Here is a 19,850-nt window from a genome sequence, read left to right as displayed (position 1 = left end):
ACATTTGCACAAGAGTTTATTCATTGAATAAAAGCTTTATTCTTTGAATAAAGAGTTTATTCATTCAACTAACCTTGACTTTAACTTCCAAAGTCATATCAAGCATTTAATGCTTTTCCCTCTCCTCTCAACTTATCTCACATTGACATTTGTCATCCTGGGATTGGGTTGAAAGCCCTCACATGGATTTGAAATTATTCAATCCTGACCCTTGTTGAGATTGCTCAATCTCAACCATCCATTGCTCCATTTTTCCTATAAATAGAGCCCATTTCTTCATAATCCAGATCCTGAAAACTTGTATGCATTTAAGCTATAGGCATTTTAAGAGAGCATTTTAGCATAATTAACTCATATATTGTCATTTTGGATAAAATCAATCATTTTAGTATCAATAGCTTAATATTTGCTTCTTTATTTACATTTAGAACAACATTTCAATCTTAATCCTCCATAAGCATCCATAGTGCAAAAAGCTGCTGAGAGCTACACTATTTTGGAACTTGGAGAGGAGAGGAACAAGGGAGAAGGAGCTAAGAGCATGTTAGGAGGTATTTGGAGGTGCCTCATCATATTTGCTTCTTTAGTTAAATATGCTTTCATGTTTTTAGTGTCTCTCTTGGTATGCCTGTTTAGATTAGTCTTTGATTAAATAACACTAACGATTTTCTTGTGTGTTTTGTGTTGTTTATCTCGGACTAACCTTGTCCATTTAGCAAGGCATCAGGATCTAATTATCAAATTATGTTAGATGACTAAGATAAAATGCATATAGTAATGATGCTAAAAATAGGATGCAAGAGATCATTATTGCTCCAAAATGAGGGGTATTTATAGGAATTCCTAGGCCAAAGATGAGGTGGTAGGAATCAACGGTTTGGATTTGATTTGAAGATATCAAGAGCCAAGATTGAGGAAGTTGGCAAAGAGGTTGGAGGGAGGGATACATGTCATTTCTATGGTGACAAGTGTCAAAGAGCCTTGCTCATGAGAGGGAAAGTGTCCAAGGGGAGAGGACATGTGGCCAAGGTGCCATGTGTCCCAAGGAGGGGATATCCAACCCATAAGAGGTTAGAATAAAAGAGGTTAGAATGTGCAAGAGGATAGGGTTAGTTAGACCCAAGGGCTAGATGAAATGGGTTAGGTTAGAGGGTGGTTAGGCTAGGTGGTTAGAAGTTAGGAGCCATGTGCTCATTTGAATTTAGAAATTCAAATATTAGGAAAAATATAATTAATTTCAACAAATCATGATTTGATTTGTTTTAACTAATTATGGGATTATAAGAATGAATTTGATGGGGGGAATTCATTAATCTAAGGGGACTATGAAATGAACTATATGTTAGGATTAATGACACTCCCAAAGATACTGAGAGGGGGGGGGGGGTGAATCAGTATCTAACCGGTTAACATAATTTCTGACCTTATTAAGTATTTTGCATTCCAAAACAATGTATCGGTAAGCAAGGATTAATGCAGTAAATATGATCAATAAAGACAACATAGAAAGCACACCATAAAACAAGATTTTTGGTGAGGAAACCCGGTGTGGGAAAAACCTCGGTGGGATTTGTGACCCATAATATTCACTCACTGGCCAATGAATGGATATTACTTACAATAAGGTGCTTGCACATGTAGGAAGGCCAACTGCCTAGAGTTCACTGCTCAAATACAAAAGGAAGTCTCACTGACTTACAAAATGGATTATGAGAATCCAATATAATGTACTACTACAAAACAACATCTGGTATGCCAAATTCAATACCGGTTTAAGCTCATATTATGACCATAACCTTATACAAAACCTGCCTTACTATTCACTCATTATTTATGCCTTATCCATACTACATCCTATCCATACATCCATGTAAAAATGATTTACAAGATCTCATACTTATATGAGTCTATTACAATATGCCATGTCGGCTTACAAAAGATATTACAATTAAATACAATAAACAAAAGTTGTTCTTGTCGGCTGGGATGCCAGTGAATATTGTTGTCGTTGCCGATGAAGTGTCTGCTGGTGCCAGTGCCTACCGATGGTTGTGCCTATCGGTTTCCACAATACTGCAAGGTTGCCATAAGGTTGCAAGCAAGGTTGCCATCAATGACAACACCTTCAATCACCTTCAATTCTCATTGGAGTGTGCAATGCCAACAATCTCCCCCTTTGGCATTGATGGCAACACTCATGAGAAAAATCCAAAATTGTCCCAAAAATGAAGTCAAAAAATCTTACCAAAAATGTGTGCTCCCCCTGAGCAGATGATCTCTTCTGATAATTATTTTTCTCTGTCCTACTACTCCCCCTTTGATATCAATGACAAAGGCTGTCAAAATTGTCAAATGAGTGCAGTTTTCAGCTTGAACCTTGTAACCGGTTGGTTACAATCTGGAATAAGTCTGCTAAAACCAAATTCAAGCTCTGAATAAACCTGTTACTGTCCTTCAAGGCTGCCTTAGTTCTCTGAATAGTACCGGTGAGATGATGCATTTGTTCTTCTAGTGTCTTCTGTCCTAGAATTAGTGCCTTAGAGATTTCTTTCCTTAGAGAGATAAGGTTATCTAACTTAGGACTGAGTATGCATTTAAGCTCTTTGGATTTTCCCTTTATCCTTTCCTTCTCTTTCTCTAACTTTTTCAATTTCTCCTCAAATCCAGCAATTTCCTGCTCAATAACTGATATTGGTTCAGATGAGCCAATGATATTATCAGCTATGTCATCAATTTCCTTTTGAACTTTGCTGATTTCTTCATCAATTTCCTTTTGAACTTTACTGATTTCTTTTTCAATATCCACTGTCAAAAGATTTGTCTTGCAAGTATCTCTATACAGTTCCTTAAACTCCATAATTGTTGTGCTCAGTGCCGGTAAAAGAGTATCAATATGTTCCATGCACTTCTTTATTGTTTCTTCAAATAATTTCTCTTTTTCTTTCTCCATTTTCTCCTTAAATGTTTCTTCATTTATTTGGTCAACTGTCAGTATATTGCTGGTAATATATTTAGACAATGTGTCTAACTGACTTAAAGAATCCTTATTATCTACACTGCAGTTGGGTGCAATCAATTTAAGAATCGGAATAGTGTCATCTATTTCCTTATAGGCCAAAGCATTACAATATGTTATTTTCTTAATTGAATCCAAGAGTACTTCAGTCACATTGGTGGGTCTAAATTCTGTCATTGAAGTACTGGATGTTTGCCCAACTACCTTTACAATATTAGTGCTTCTGGTGGGAGTAACTACTTTGCTTGAAGCAACCTCTGGTGGGTCAGTCTGTGTTTGCATTTCCACTAGCAAAGGTTTTGGCTTCTCAGTGATTGTCGGTGGCACTGTCTCAGTGTGTACCTGTGAATCGACATGTTTCCCTGCTTGTGTCTCTACCTGTTTCACTGTGTTATCCACTACCTGTTAGGGTTTCAAGCAGATCCAAAGCAAATATGAACTAACAATTATATGCAAATTTAAATATAAAAGATAAAGAAATAAAACAGGACACAAATAACACAGAGATTTAACGTGGTTCACCCAGAATGGGTTACGTCCACCATACACAGCTGTCCAACCTTTCTTATTATCCAGCAAAAATAGTACATCAACCTTACAATACCTTAAGCATCCCAGTCGCTTATAACATGCATTTTTAGGGCAACAAACAAAGTCAGCCTTTTTAAGGTTTTATTACAATGTCGGTTTTCATCAACAAAAATGACAAATTTTTTTTTCTCGGGGGTTGCTGCCCTTGAACCCCTGTAGCGGGCTTCGCCCGCTTTCCTGGGGCTTGGCCCGGCCCCAGACCCCGATGAGGATACATGCTGAGTGTACAATACTTTGCTGATTAGTCGCCACATATCAACACTACCGGTATCTCTGCTTGTTTCTCTGCATTGTCCACTACCGGTATCTCAATTGGTTTCTCTTTATTCTTTGTTGCCAGTATCTTAGTTACTGTCTCTGTTGGTTTCTCAATGCTTGCATCAATAGTGTCAGTAACCATGCCACTATCCAAGGAATCCACTGAATGTTCAGTTTTCTGTGCCTGTACCCCAATCTCAATATGTTCTATCGGTTGCTCAATAGCAACATCTTTCTTTTCCTTTGTGCTTTCTTTATCAACTACAATATTAACGTCTTGAGTGTCAATGTTCATAGTATACAAAATTTCAGACTCAGGGTTGGTATCCTCATGTGGTGTATCCACATTCTCAGTAGTCGTTGTATCATCTGTCTGTACTGGTGGAGTAACCGAAGGTGGTGGTAGGTTATCAGTCACTTTTATATTTGCAAGTCCACCTACCTTGTCTTTCCCCTTGTCTTTGTCCTTTTGATAGACTTTGAAGGTTTTAGGGCTTTTCAGTTCTTCTTGTTTTTCTTTCTCAACAAAGAAATCTCCCATTTGTCAGCTGTTTCTTCTGAAATTTCATTTACTCTATTGGCCATTAGACTTACATGTTGGTGTCCACTTGAAAAAACTGTTCTGTTTCCTTCACTAATCAATTCATCAATTTTTTCAATAGATTTAACCAGATGTATTACTAGCAATTTCTCAAATTTGATTTTCTTATCAAGTTCCATAATTGCTAACCTTTTAGCATCTAACCGCCTATACAATTCACTAGGCAAATAATCTACAACTTCTATTAAAACTCCTATAAATATCAAGATGTAAGCTAACGCTATTTTCAATACTTTCTTTTTCCTCATTGGTGAATGTATCATACAATTTGCTCACATTGGATAAATTATCGTCATCATTTATCTCATTCGGTAGGTTGTCCAGTGGTGGTATAACCTATTTTTTCTTTTTCTGTTTAGGTGTCATCTTCTTAGCTGGTGGCCTCACTGCCTGTTGCTTCTTCCTTATCTTCTTGGGTGTAGGAGAGGGTACCAGTGAAGGTTTTCTCTTCCTATCTACTCTTTTAAATTTTGCAGGAATTTCACTAACTGATGATGTACCAACCGGTGAGAGATGAGCCTCCGGTTGTAATCCTTCTAGATCACTCTCCTTGATACCAGTGATGTTCATAATGTTTTCCTTTATTTCTTTTGCTTGCTTGGTTGCACTCCTTATATATTTTTCTCTTTTCTTCTTTTGTTTTAGTGTTTGTACACCACTCTCTATTGTCTCATCATTACCAAAAAAAATTTCTTCCAATTCTCTAGGGGCTTCTAATAAGGCTTTAGCATATGTTTCAATTATGTTTACATCAGCCTCATATCCCATTTCTGTCACCCATACAGTTCTAGGAAGAACTGCCTCCATCCATATCTCATCCTTCTTAATTAAAAAACAAATTTCTTTCTCATATTTATCTACAATGCTTTGTGGTAACCTCTCTCTTGTTTTCATTTTAGCTTTAAAGGATTGGAAATACTCAGTGATATTGTTTTCCTTGTCTGTACCCATACCGGTGAAGATATCTGACAGTTGTTTGCCTACTGGTATGTCATAACCAAAGTCTTTCTCACCAATACCGAGAACTTCTTTTGTAAGATACAACCTTAAACATACAAGAAGATTGCCAAAACGGAATGTACCTTTCTTGTCTCCTTTTATCTTCTTTAGATTGTCTATTAATTCATCCTTTAACCACTCACATACATCTATCTTTGCATCACTGTTAACCATATCATATGCACTTTTAATACACAGACTGGAAACTGAGTTCAGTTGGTTTGCATGTGTGGTTTTATATCCTAAGATCATGCTTATGAATCTAACTTTTATGTCTTTTACATCATTCACTCTTAGGGATATGCTATCATAGATTTCTCTTGTTAGTGCCATTACAGTGTTATTGGAAACCTTCTTAGTTTTATCTAGCCTGCTACCGGTGGAGGGTAAGCCAGTCACAGCCCTAACTGCTTCATTAGTGATTTTGTGAATAGAGTCTAGCCAAGAGAATTCACCATGAACTTTGCTAAGCACAATCCTTACTACTTCCTTAGGAAATTCTAGGATGTCAAGGATTTCCACAAGACCTAGGGTTTCAATAACCTTATGTTTGGGTTTTACAATTCCACTTTCATCACAGATACCATTTTTATACATTTTCATTATTTCTTCTGAACCTAATTCCTCAATATGGCAATGGATATATATTCTAGGGTCTTCTGCATATGCAACTCCTTTTGAAATTTTTGAAAAATTTCCTAGGGTATCATCTTGTTTCTCTACCTCAGGGATAATCTTGAAAACGGGCCTAGGGCGTTTAACAACCTCTATAACAATAGGGTTTGCAATAAATTCCAGAGCAGAGGAGGAAGCCATTGATAAATACCTTAATCTGCCTAATAGGTTTGAACAACTTGCTTCACTTCTCGCTAAGGATGCCTTCGCTCGGGTTTTCATGCTCTTAGAAAGTTTGAATGCTCTGTGAATGAAAAAGAGGGAAAAACACTAATTTATAATGTCTTTTCTTCCAATAACCACAATAAATGCCCGTCGGTTAAGTGAAACTTAACACATCTGTCAGTGAAGAAGAAATCCATCTTCTTACCATCAACCGAGGGTAAAATTGCATGATTTTCAACTTGTTGCAATACCCCCAAAAGGTTACTTTTCAGTTGGATGAAGAATCTCCTACCGGTGGAGTAATACTTTGTTCTACTGGTGAAGGAATAGTCTCATCAATATTCTGATCTCTCTTCCTAATCCACTATTTTGAAAATTCTTGCTTTACCTCATCTACCTTCTCTTTGCCTTTCAAACTGGGTCCTTTATTATTTGTCAGTGATGCCTTCTACAAATTTTTGCAACATGTCCAATTTTGTTACAAGCATACCAAGTCACATTGTTCTTCTGAATAGACTTTCCATATCCTATGCCGATATGTGTTCTGCATTGATTAGATAAGTGCCCAAATCTTCCACAAACATAACATCTTACATTCATTCTGCAGTTTTCTGAATTATGACCAATTTTGTTGCATTTGGAACATTGACCGATGGGTGCATTAATGTTCTGATTGTTTCTAGATCTACACTGATTTGCTCTATGACCATACTTGTTACAGTTAAAGCATTTCCCATTAAATTTGTAAGCATTAGGTTGTCTTACCGGTTTACTATGATCATGATTATTTGCAGTACCAGAACTTTCACCAACTTCAAAACCAAGTCCATTAGTATCTCCATTAGGTTTCTAACTTTTCAGCATATCATCAAGTTCTTTTGAACTTTTCTTGAATTTCTCTTTATGTTGATTTGCAGTAGCCAACTCATTTTCCAAAATTCCCTTCTGTCTCATAAGTTCAGTTTTATCATGTTCCACGTGGATTAGATCTATCTTTAAAATATCATTTTCATGACTGAGTCTTATATTTTCATTTCCAGCATCATTGAGTCTCCTAGTCAAGTCATCTTCATTCTTTTTCCTATCTTCAATGTCTTTACAAAACCTCATAGTCATATCTTGCATTTCAATCCTCATAGGATTGTTTTCTTGCCTCAATGTGTTCACAAGGTCATTAAGAGTTTCCTTTTCATCATCATCACTTTGCATCTTTTCATGAAGTTCTCTTCTTTTGTTTCTAGCAATAGTGAGATTTTCCTAAAGTCCTTGAATGAATTCCTATGCAGTCCTCGGATCATCTTCAAGTTTGATATTCTTCAATTTTTCTGCATCAAAGTCTGCAAGAGCTCTTTCTAATTTCTTTCTCAAGTTTTCCATCTGTACCGGTGTCAGAATCTTCCTCAAGTTGTTAGGATTTTGAAAATAGAGGACCAAGCTCTGATACCAATTCTTAGGATTAATGACAGTCCCAAAGATACTGAGAGGGGGGGATGAATCAGTATCTAACCAGTTAACAAAATTTTTGACCTTATTAAGTATTTTTCATCCCAAAATAATGTACCAGTAAGTAAGAATTAATGTAGTAAATATGAACAATGAAGACAACATAGAAATCACACCATAACACAAGATTTTTTGTGAGGAAACCTAGTGTGGGAAAAACCTCGGTGGGATTTGTGACCCACAATATTCACTCACTGGCTAATGAATGGATATTACTTACAATAAGGTGCCTGCACATGCAGGAAGACCAACTGCCTAGAGCTCACTGCTCAAATACAAAAGGAAGCTCTCACTGACTTACAAAATGGATTATGAGAATCCAATATAATGTATTGCTATAAAACAACATTTGCTATGCCAAATTCAGTACCGGTTTAAGCTCATATTATGACCATAACCTTATACAAAATCTGCCTTACTATTCACTCATTATTTATGCCTTATCCATACTACATCCTATCCATACATCCATGTCAAAATGATTTACAAGATCTCATACTTATACGAGTCTATTAAAATATGCCATGTCGGCTTACAAAAGATATTACAATTAAATACAATAAACAAAAGTTGTTCCTGTCGGCTGGGATGTCGGTGAACATTGTTGTCGTTGCCGGTGAAGTGTCTGCCTATGTCAGTGTCTGTGCCTGCTGGTGGTTGTGCCTGCCGGTTTCCACAATACTGCAAGGTTTCCATAAGGTTTCAAGCAAGGTTTCCATCAATGACAACACCTTCAATCACCTTCAATTCTTATTGGGGTGTGCAATGCCAACACTATATGAATAAATCATTTATATTTATTTTCTAGTAGAAGAATAGGGAAATTAATCAAATCATTTGTGAATTCAATTAATTAGGAAATGTTATTAATTAAATAACTAAGTATTTAATCAATTATCTCTAGACCATTTTTAGGTGCATACAAATGGAAAGGGGTTTTACGAGTTTAAACTCATTGTCCACCATTTGCCCCTCTTCTCTATATGGTTCCACTTTGTTCATCATTAAAAATATTCATACCCACTTCAAAAGGCATGAAAATAAGGTGTGTGTGTGTGTGTGTGTGTTTATATATAAGAATGATTTTATGACATACAAAGTAGAGGCATCGTTCATGTCAACATTACAGGATAGTTATACTAAGACTTAGAATAGGGAATATGATAGTATATAACATATAATTTTATTTGTATATAACATATACTAAGACTTGGAATATTGTTAATATATAACTTGAAACACCATTATAATATAGATATATATAATAATATGTCAAACTTATATATAATTTTCAATCCCATTAATATAAAAATATATTAGTTAAACATTTTTTTAATATAATAGATAATAATTTTATATGTCTTTGCATACATATGTAACATTAAGGGTTACATATAACTTGAAACAACATTACAATAGGAATATTTAGAACCCTTTTGCAAACAAAATAACTAATATATAAATTTTCACAAATAGGATGATTGTGTGTGCTATGCTGAGGTGGATGTTCACATTACAAAAACCACAAAGATAAGCATATCAGTATTCTAAACAACATTTTAATTGATCACATAACATAATAGTGTTCTATAATAAAACTTAGTCCTTTCAATATATATGGATCACCTTCAAAACAATGAGAGAAACAAAATAGGCATGCAATCTATTAGGTTTGTTAATATGAGAATTATAGATGACTCCCAAAAACTATGTTCGTCCATTACAATATTGTAAAGCGGAAAATCGCGGTCGAACCCTAGTTGGTCTCCCCTCTTCTAACTCCGAGGAGAGAGAAGGGAGGTTCGCTAGGATTCGATGGGTTTTCACTTAGGGGAGAGACTTTACATTCAAAAGAGGGGTTGAAACTCATAAGATTCAATCCCACACAATGTAAGATTGGATGCTAAATGAATTTCAAGGGTTTGGAAAGCAAGGCTACCCTCTTTTGTAAAGAATGTTGATTAAGGAAATTAAGCTAAGGATGCATAGAAAGTCATAAAGATTCGCTTGTAAACTGAGTTCGGGTTATAGGATGAAGCTGCGGACCTGGAATTAGCAGTGAAATGTCGATACGGCGCTGTCCTGCAAATTTGAGCAAAAGTTGTCGGGACGATGGCGCCCGGTGCCACGGTCCTCCGAAAAATCCGTGAAACGAAGGGGGATCTGTTCATCTTGGCACAAGGATTCCAGATCTTCAATTTCAGCCGCGTACCTGCAACCTACACACAGAAAAGCGAAGACGATTGGGGGGGTTAGGGATTAGGGGTTTTCCTTTAGGTCAAACCCCGGTTTTGGAATTAACCAAGAAATGAGCAAGTGCTGTAAATGTAAATGACTGTAATGTAAAACAAGTACTAATACCTTGTTCTAAGGATGTTTGTATCCTTATGTGCAAAGGTTTAGATGTTGTATGTGATCTCCTCTTCAATGGTTGAATCCTTGTCTTGAATGCAACACTTAGCCTTGAATGGAGACTTAGAAGGAATGCTTGAAATGCTTGAATGCTTGAATATAATTTCCACGCCTTTTCCATCATATCGAATGAAAGAGGAAAATGTAGTTTATATACTTGTCATTTAGGGCTGATAGACTGATTTTCCTGACCTTAGGCCGACCAGGGAAGTATATTTCCAAATTGCAATCAAAAAGACCCGATATCACCTAGGAAACCGGGCCCAAAATAGGACCCAGGGACCAGGGCGCTGGGCGCCCTGGTCCTGAGGGACCAGGGCGCTGGGCGCTCTGGTCCCACCTCCCGGGACATCAGGGTGCAAGGAGGTTCAGGCCAGGGTGCTTGAAAAATGCAGTTTTCAGTGTCGTGAGCGAGTTTTGGGGTCTCCATTCAGGTTGCGTGTTGCGTCGCCATCGTGAAGACCGAAATGCAGTCGAAATTGCAAGTGTCGCAATTTTAGGACGCTACATTTAGCCCCCACTTTAGCGGGAGTATGTATGCTCATACTTCCGGTAAAGTACAAGGAAACAACATTGAAAGACTTTCACCACGTCAAGGAGGCAAGATACACCGAGCCCCCAGTGGACTAAGGATCTTACAACTTCGATTGACAAAGTAAAAGGGAAGATCATGAGGAAGAACCATGACTGTCAGTAGTACGGTTCCCTCGCTATGAGTCATGCAAAAGAAATACCAAAAATCTTCAAGACAAAGCTAAGTTTGCCAAGAAATTTTCAAGTATCTTTGAAAGGATAGACAGGGTGTATGCCCCCCTACGTTAAAGCGATCGCACACGCCTCAACGGGGGTGATTGTTTTAACGTAGTGATACACATAAGAAATGAGAAAGGAAAAAGGAGCACGTTATCGCAAAGATTTAGCCCCCAAGTGTGAGATAAACCCAAGGATAATAAACACAAACACAAAGCACGAGGTGACTTCGCTTTCCCTGGGGTCAGTATGCTGTATGATAAGTCATGTATATATATCATATGTATGTATGCATAATTGTTCTTCATTCCCCAATCAAGGAAGGTCACCTAGAAGAAGGGAACACATGTGTCTTTTGAGTCAACATGAGAGAGACCAAAAGAGATCTCAATGCTTTGCATCGTCCTCAAGTAGACAACACCAAGGACAACAAATAGAAGAATGAGAATAATGTATAGAAGAAGTAACACAAGAGAGGAGGAGAGAATCTGCTATGCTAATGTAACTAGTCTAGCACGTCATCTACCCCCCGATCTTGCTGATCAATGTTTCGGGAAGGCAGGGAACACGCTAGAGGAGGAACATTCAACACAGCAGATGGAGCTATCACAAGATCCAAACAAGGGCTATGTTCATGTTCCAAGCCACATTGTTCTTGTCTAGGAGCTAGGATAAGTGCTTTAGAAAATTCATTAGATAAATGGTTATCAACATCAACAAGTTCATATTCACTATCAGAAGCAAGAGGAGTAATATTTTCATCTATATCATCATCAAGATTTATAAAAATAGGATCTTTAACTCGCACAGGATCAAGACCATCATGCATCTTATGTTTAGGAGATTTAGGCTCAATATCCGGCTGAGGGGAAAATGGAATAATGCTTGTTGAAGGTGTTTGTGGAGATTGCAAAGTTTGAGAAGCAGCTGCTTGAGCCCTAAGACGACGCTTTCGTCGGCGTTCACGTGCAGAATGATTACGTCTAGTCTTAGTAGGAAGTGTAGAAGATAGAGGAGGAGGAATGTTCTCATCCCTATCACTTGGGTGTTTAGGTTGTGGTCTCTTAGGCTGGATAATAGGAGAAGAAGAAGGTCTCTTCTCTCTATAGAAGGCAGGAGGAGGAACTGCTCCATATAAAGGAAGAATTTTTGGTTTAGGAAGAAGACCAAGTCCATCATGACGAGGAGGTATAGGTCTACTTTTAGAAGATTTATTAGGCATAGACATAGTCGCATCCATAGGGACGGGTTGGGAATCTTCTTGGGGAAAGACATTAGTTTTGTCTTTCAAAGGAAGAATTTCCTTCTCAAGAATGATAGGAATGTCAAGTTTATGTGCTCTAGGTTCACTTAGAGATAGGATCATATCTGTTTTCCACTTTTGATAAGATTTGAAAAGATGATCACTTCATGGAGGAAGAGATTGGAATTGTTTGGGCCAAAAGTAATCAATAGGAACACTAGAGGTTCTTTCAGCTGGTTTAAAGAGACTATGATTGACAGTAACAACTTCACCATTATGGGGAAATTTCAAACACTTATGAATAGGAGAAGCAATAGCTTTCATGGAAGATAGCCAAGGATAGCCAAGCTTCACACGAAATTGTTCGGAAGATGGAATAATAGCAAAGTTCACATCAAGAGATTTGTTATGGACCTCAATAGGCAATGTAATAGAACCAATTGCAGGAGAAGAAAATGCATCAAATAATTTCACAATCACATCTGTTTTGTCATAGATCACTTGATTCAATTGCAAAGTAAAAAGAAATTCTTCAGTAATAACATTAACCATGCACGAAGGATCAATAAGCACTCCACGGCAAGGCATATTCTTGACTTTTGCAACTATGTATAAAGGACCATCAGGTGCCCTAATGGTTTTGCTAGAATCAAATGTGATGGAAGGTTCTTTAGGGTTTTCTTGCTGCTCTACAAAGTTAATCACATTCAGAGTCATAGACACAAGACCATCAGATGAGAAAGAGGAATCATTAGCCTCAATCACATTAGAAGTATGAGAAGTATGAGAAGGTAATGGATCAGTAAAAATCTGAAGATTTTGGTTAGGAGGAGCTACAGATGTGTTGCCTTTATCATTCACTCCAGAAACAGAAATAGTATTATTATCAATCAAATCTTGAATTTTACCCTTTAAAGAAAAACATTTTTCAGTATCATGCCCAGGCTGACGATGAAAGTGACAAAAAGCTTTGTGATCAAAATAAGGTGAAGTAATCTTTGCAGGATCAATTTGTCTTATAGGAGGAAGGGTAAGCATATTTTGTCCCAATAACTTATTCATAATATCATGCAATGATTCATTCAAAGGAGTATACTTTCTTTCTTTCTTGAAAAATTTAGAAATAGGAGGCACACCTGATGCTGCATTCACATTGTTGTTGATGATGTTTTCATTGAATTTGATGGAATCTCTGTTCGGTTTAAACTTCCCAAATGGTTGTTGACTGCTATCACCCTTATCACTCAGAGCCATAGGATGTGCTTGTTCCATTTGACTCACAGTCAGTTGATAATTGTGAAGAGTGGCGCACAACTGTTGGAAAGAAGTAAACTCAGAAAACAGGAGTTTGTCTCGAATATCTTTTTGCAAATTAGAAATAAAGATTCTTTGAATATCATTATCAGGCACTGGAAAAGAAATTTGAGCATACAAATGCTTATATCTACCAATGAAATCAGTCACTTTTTCTTTAACACCTTGTTACAATGCATTAAATCAATCAAAGTAACTTTAGGACTTATATTGTTTTGAAATTGTTGAATGAAAGCATTTGCAAGTTGTTCGAAAGAAGTAATAGAATAAGAAGGCAACGAGCAATACCATTGTAGGGCTTTGTCTCTTAATGTTCTGGTGAATAGTTTTGCAAGCAACCTTTGGTCATAAGCAAAATCAGTACATATTGTTTGAAAAGTCTTAACATGTGTTAGAGGATCTCCTTTACCATTATAAAGTTCCAAATGCGGGATTTCAACATGCTTAGGAGGAATAGCTCGAACAATGTCAAGAGAAAGTGGGCTCGCAACATCAAATGTGGGCACACTAAACTTAGATTGATTCATAGAGGCAATTTGTTGCTGTAAAGAAGAGACAGTTTGTGCAAGATTATTAATGGTAGCTTCAGTCGAAGAGTTCATATTAGGTGTGTTAGATTGAGATGGAGGTGTTATGTTATTGAAAAAGGGTAAAGAGTAAGGTGGTGGGACCCTATGATAGTCAACCATAGGGGATGATTGGATAGGAGGAACACTACAAGGAGGAATGGAATGGTTAGATGAATTGCCCCCTTGCGTCATGTTTATTTGTGAAGATGTAATAGGAACACTTATTGAAGGAAGGAATGAAGAAGTCGGATTAAATGAAGGAATAGGGTTAATTGAAGAAGGAGGATTGCCCCCATGACTGGTAATCACAGGAGGAATGTCTTGTATAGAGGTAGCCATGATGTTTGATGTAAAGGTAGGTAAACTAGCAATAGAAGTGGTCAAAGGAATAGAATGATTGACTTGTGTAGGAGGTTGTGTATAACCTAAAGATTCAGCACAACTCTTCATAGGCATCACGTTCGAATCCACAATATGTGCGATACCACGTAAAACATCAATTCCATTCTTATCACTTTGAAGCATGCGTTTTAGACCCTCAATTAAAGGAAGAGCTTGACTATCGGGATACTCATGAGACATCCATTGGTGAAAATCGTCAAATTGGTTATCCAATTTGGAAAGTTGTTCAACAGAAACTTCATGGGGAGCTTCTTCATCATTCGGAGGATTAGAGGAATTACCCATGTCCTCGTTAAAAAGGCTATTCAAATTAGGTTCCATCTCCTCGGTAATTAAACCTCGGAAAGACTTAATTCTACGGCTTCGTCTAACGGGAATAGTGTAAGTAGGGCTTATTGTTGTAAAACTCATGCACTAGAGAGAGAGAGAAGATTTTGATTTTAGAGGTAGCAATTTTCAGTAAAATCAACCAATTTTCCAGATTTAAGCTGTTAAATGCAATCACAACAGTCTCCCGAAATTTCGGAAAAAATGTTCGGGACCGTGGCGCTCGGAGTGCAACACGGTCCTTGCAACTTTTTTCGAAATTTGCAGGGATGAAAGGTATGATGATTTTAGAGCTAATCTGAAAAAATTGAGGGATTTTACGATCTGTAGATAGGCCAAATTAAAGTTGCAAATTCAAAATTGAACCCTATCAAGATTGTCGAAAAATGCAAAATTTGAATTTTGAAAAAGAGAGGGAGACTGAAATTTTGAATTTTATGATTTTAGAGGGAATATCAAGAGCAATGCAAATTTTGAAATTTAAAAATTGATTCAATTTCACGCAAAATTCAATTTTGAAAGCGGAAATCAAAGTTGTTGTAACTAGGCACTTAATTTCAAAAGTCACAAAATGCGAATATTTGAATAAAGCACTGAAATTTCGAATGAATGCAAATACAATTTTCAGATCTAAGATAGTAAGAACACAATTTTGACACAAAATTTCAGTTTCGATAATTTTTGAATGATTAGGAGCCTTAGACCAAGCAATCACAAGACCAACTTTGACTGTAATTTTGAAAGTGTTATAATTGACAAAATCAGCCAAAATTCTGGATTTTAGCAGGAAAATACAGCAAGATCTCGCTCCCGAAATTTTGGAAAAAATGTCGAGGACGATGGCGCTCGGAGTGCAACACGGTCCTCGCAACTTTTTTCCAAATTTTCAGGGATGAAAGATATTGTGATTTTATTGCGGAATCCAAAGTTACAGCTGATTTGGAGATGTTTTGATCGGTCAAATTGTCGGACAAAGGTTGAATCAAGAGGGTTTCAAAAATTAGGGTTTTGACTTTTAACCACTTAATTTTCAGAATTAAAGCACAAATATGAATTGATAATTTGTAATAGAAGGACAGATCTGAAACAAGCATTAACATTTAGACATTTTGCAAGTTTAATTACTAAAAAGAAATTTTAGGGTTTTAATGCAATCACCTCTAAAACTTTGCAAAAGATCAAACATGGAAATGTAATCAATTTTTTCAGATCTAAGCATGAAAAATCAGAAAGGATGTTCACGTCAGGTTCACCAAAATGTAAAGCGGAAAATCGCGGTCGAACCCTAGTTGGTCTCCCCTCTTCTAACTCCGAGGAGAGAGAAGGGAGGTTCGCTAGGATTCGATGGGTTTTCACTTAGGGGAGAGACTTTACATTCAAAAGAGGGGTTGAAACTCATAAGATTCAATCCCACACAATGTAAGATTGGATGCTAAATGAATTTCAAGGGTTTGGAAAGCAAGGCTACCCTCTTTTGTAAAGAATGTTGATTAAGGAAATTAAGCTAAGGATGCATAGAAAGTCATAAAGATTCGCTTGTAAACTGAGTTCGGGTTATAGGATGAAGCTGCGGACCTGGAATTAGCAGTAAAATGTCGATACGGCGCTGTCCTGCAAATTTGAGCAAAAGTTGTCGGGACGATGGCACCCGGCGCCACGGTCCTCCGAAAAATCCGCGAAATGAAGGGGGATCTGTTCGTCTCGGCACAAGGATTCCAGATCTTCAATTTCAGCCGCGTACCTGCAACCTACACACAGAAAAGCGAAGACGATTGGGGGGGTTAGGGATTAGGGGTTTGCCTTTAGGTCAAACCCCGGTTTTGGAATTAACCAAGAAATGAGCAAGTGCTGTAAATGTAAATGACTGTAATGTAAAACAAGTACTAATACCTTGTTCTAAGGATGTTTGTATCCTTATGTGCAAAGGTTTAGATGTTGTATGTGATCTCCTCTTCAATGGTTGAATCCTTGTCTTGAATGCAACACTTAGCCTTGAATGGAGACTTAGAAGGAATGCTTGAAATGCTTGAATGCTTGAATATAATTTCCACGCCTTTTCCATCATATCGAATGAAAGAGGAAAATGTAGTTTATATACTTGTCATTTAGGGCTGATAGACTGATTTTCCCGACCTTAGGCCGACCAGGGAAGTATATTTCCAAATTGCAATAAAAAAGACCCGATATCACCTAGGAAACCGGGCCCAAAATAGGACCCAGGGACCAGGGCGCTGGGCGCTCTGGTCCCACCTCCCGAGACATCAGGGTGCAAGGAGGTTCAGGCCAGGGTGCTTGAAAAATGCAGTTTTCAGTGTCGTGAGCGAGTTTTGGGGTCTCCATTCAGGTTGCGTGTTGCGTCGCCATCGTGAAGACCGAAATGCAGTCGAAATTGCAAGTGTCGCAATTTTAGGACGCTACAAATATAACATTGTTATTATTCAAACCAACATGGAAAATATAATCTAGATGAGGACACAGACTTTTTTGATGTGTTGTTGCTTGGTGAACCTTGCTTATCTAAACAACCATCAATGATTGTTGTCTCAGAAGTTGTAGAACTACTACATGAATTGTCATAGCTAAAACTTATGTTAGGAAATGGTGGACAATATTGAGTGCAATGGATAGCTACAATGTCCTTGAATATTACATGTTGTTATGTCCTTGAATATTACTACTACATGTTACTCGAGCACCTTTTCCTCTCTAACTCTTTTCTAGAATTCTCTAATTCTTTCTCTCATTTATCTTGTTCCCATTCAATTTTTAATTGCTCCTTTTTGCATTCTTTCTCTCTCCTTTTTTTTATTTTTGTAGCTCATTGATTTTTATTGAAGCTCTTATTCAATTTTCATATACTCCTTCATGTTTCTTGTCATAATTCCTTCAATATTCCCTAGTTTAATATGTTCTCTCTTTCTTAATTTTAAGATATTGAATTCTCTTCTTCATATTAGTTTGCTCCATTAATCTAGCTTCATGTATTCATCTATGATCAAGAGCTAAGATTTTTTGCTTAGTTGAATCTCACAATCAACTTGCTAGTTTGATACATACCCTTCACTATATGAATATGTAGTTTTGGGAATTAGTTATGTTGGAGTTCATTTGGCCGCCGAATGAATTGTTGGATTATTGTTAATTTTTAACTTTGTCCTTTATAAAATTTCACATGCACATCTTGACCTTCTCCCAATTCAATAGCTTCACATTCTACACAACCATCATAAAAATGCACTAAAGTAGATGGGGACATAGTGTTTGATGGAGATGGAATTGAAAGAATTTGGTCTTCATCCTAATTCAATTCAATACCAAGATTTATAGCTCCCTCCAGCAATAAAGATGGTTAGTCTAGTGAAATGGGTGGATTTAATCTCTTTTGCATTAATATGTTAGTTTGACAAAATAGGTTTTTCTATTAGAACATATATTTCCTTTATTAGAGGCTCTACTATTTAGTTTATGGGGTTTGCATGTGTCCCTTTCACCTCTAAATGGGGCACATTATTATTGGGTAGACTTAGAATACTTGATTCAACTAAAACTTCCTCGAGGGGAAATAAATTCAAATGTAGGCCTCATATCCTTCATTAATTCATTTGGATCTAGGGGCCAAATATGTGTCCACTTAAAACCAAAATTTATATTATCAACAATCAATTATTTTTGAATTGTGAGGTTGCCAAGTGTTTCCAAATCTACCCTTTTAATATCTAAATTGGGATAGTTAGCCATCCATTGCTCTTTTAGTCTTAATATATGTCTTGAAATATGAAAATATGCTAGCATCTACTAGTTGGAACTTGTGAGATGTGTGGGTTGGTAGAGTTAGCAGGTTAATATCAAATAAACTTGTCTCTAGTTGAGAAGGCAACATGGTTGTCATGACCATGAAATTTCAATAGGTGTCTATTAGTGGGTAAGACATCCATAGATATAGAACAAATAAAATAGTTTATCCAATTTAAAAAGAACTATTTATCATCCATGCATGGGGCTAAGTGTACATGTAAGCACCTAGTTTATAATTGACAATATGTTTTTAGTTGTTTTTCTCTTATACATGAGTAAACGATAGGAATTTTTTATCCACTAGCATTCACACAACATCAAATTATTATCCACTCCCTGCTCATTAGTATAAGGTATGAAACACTTTGCCACTGTGTTTAGTGATTACCCACATTGCACCGTACCTACCTATTTGAATATTGATCTCATCACAATTCTAAATCTTGCAATGACCATATGAATTAGCTACATATGCCCTTGACAATGTGCCATACAATATTGTAGCAATTGTACCTACCTCAAATTGAGTGTTTTATCTTTATCAAGTTCTTTTGCAATCCTCAAAGTAAGATTAAAATGTCTTTTTGAAAACTTTACATTGAGACTTACCATGTAGTCCATCCTTCAATGGATTCAATGACCTTGTTTGACATATTTACACTCCTTTAGGCTTTAATTTACTATTTCAAGTCCATGGTCAATTTTAGCCATCTCCTTGCATGATTAAACAACATTTTCCTCTTCTTCTTTCAAAAGAGTTGGGAGACCTTTCCTTTTTTTGGTATTTACACCAGTCAACCTATTTTTCAACATGGTTGTTGGAAGTTTCCACTTCTTTGTTGGCCCCTATTTGAAATTTCATTTTCTTCAACATATCTCATGGTAGCTTCCACAAATTGGTAGACCATTCTTTTTGTATTGAAATTATCTTTGATGTAAAAATTACATTGACTTGCATTATAGGTTTGACTTGTTGTGCAATGGGAATAACTTCATCATCTTGTGTGCAAGTGATGTTGTTTGTTCTCTATTTACACCTTGCCTATTTTTTCCTTGGGCTTTGTTCTTCATTTACATTAAGAAAAGAGTAAGAAGCACATATATATCATACGATTTATAATAGTTTCTTATATGTTTATGATTCATTTATTTAATGCATGAAATAGGATAAGCATGTTTTATAGTTTATAACATAATTGGAAAACTAGTTCAAAATAGGTAGAAAAACAT

This window comes from Cryptomeria japonica, chromosome 11, assembly GCF_030272615.1.
Source record: "Cryptomeria japonica chromosome 11, Sugi_1.0, whole genome shotgun sequence".
In the NCBI taxonomy this organism is placed as follows: Eukaryota; Viridiplantae; Streptophyta; class Pinopsida; order Cupressales; family Cupressaceae; genus Cryptomeria; species Cryptomeria japonica.
This window is presented reverse-complemented; position numbering follows the sequence as displayed.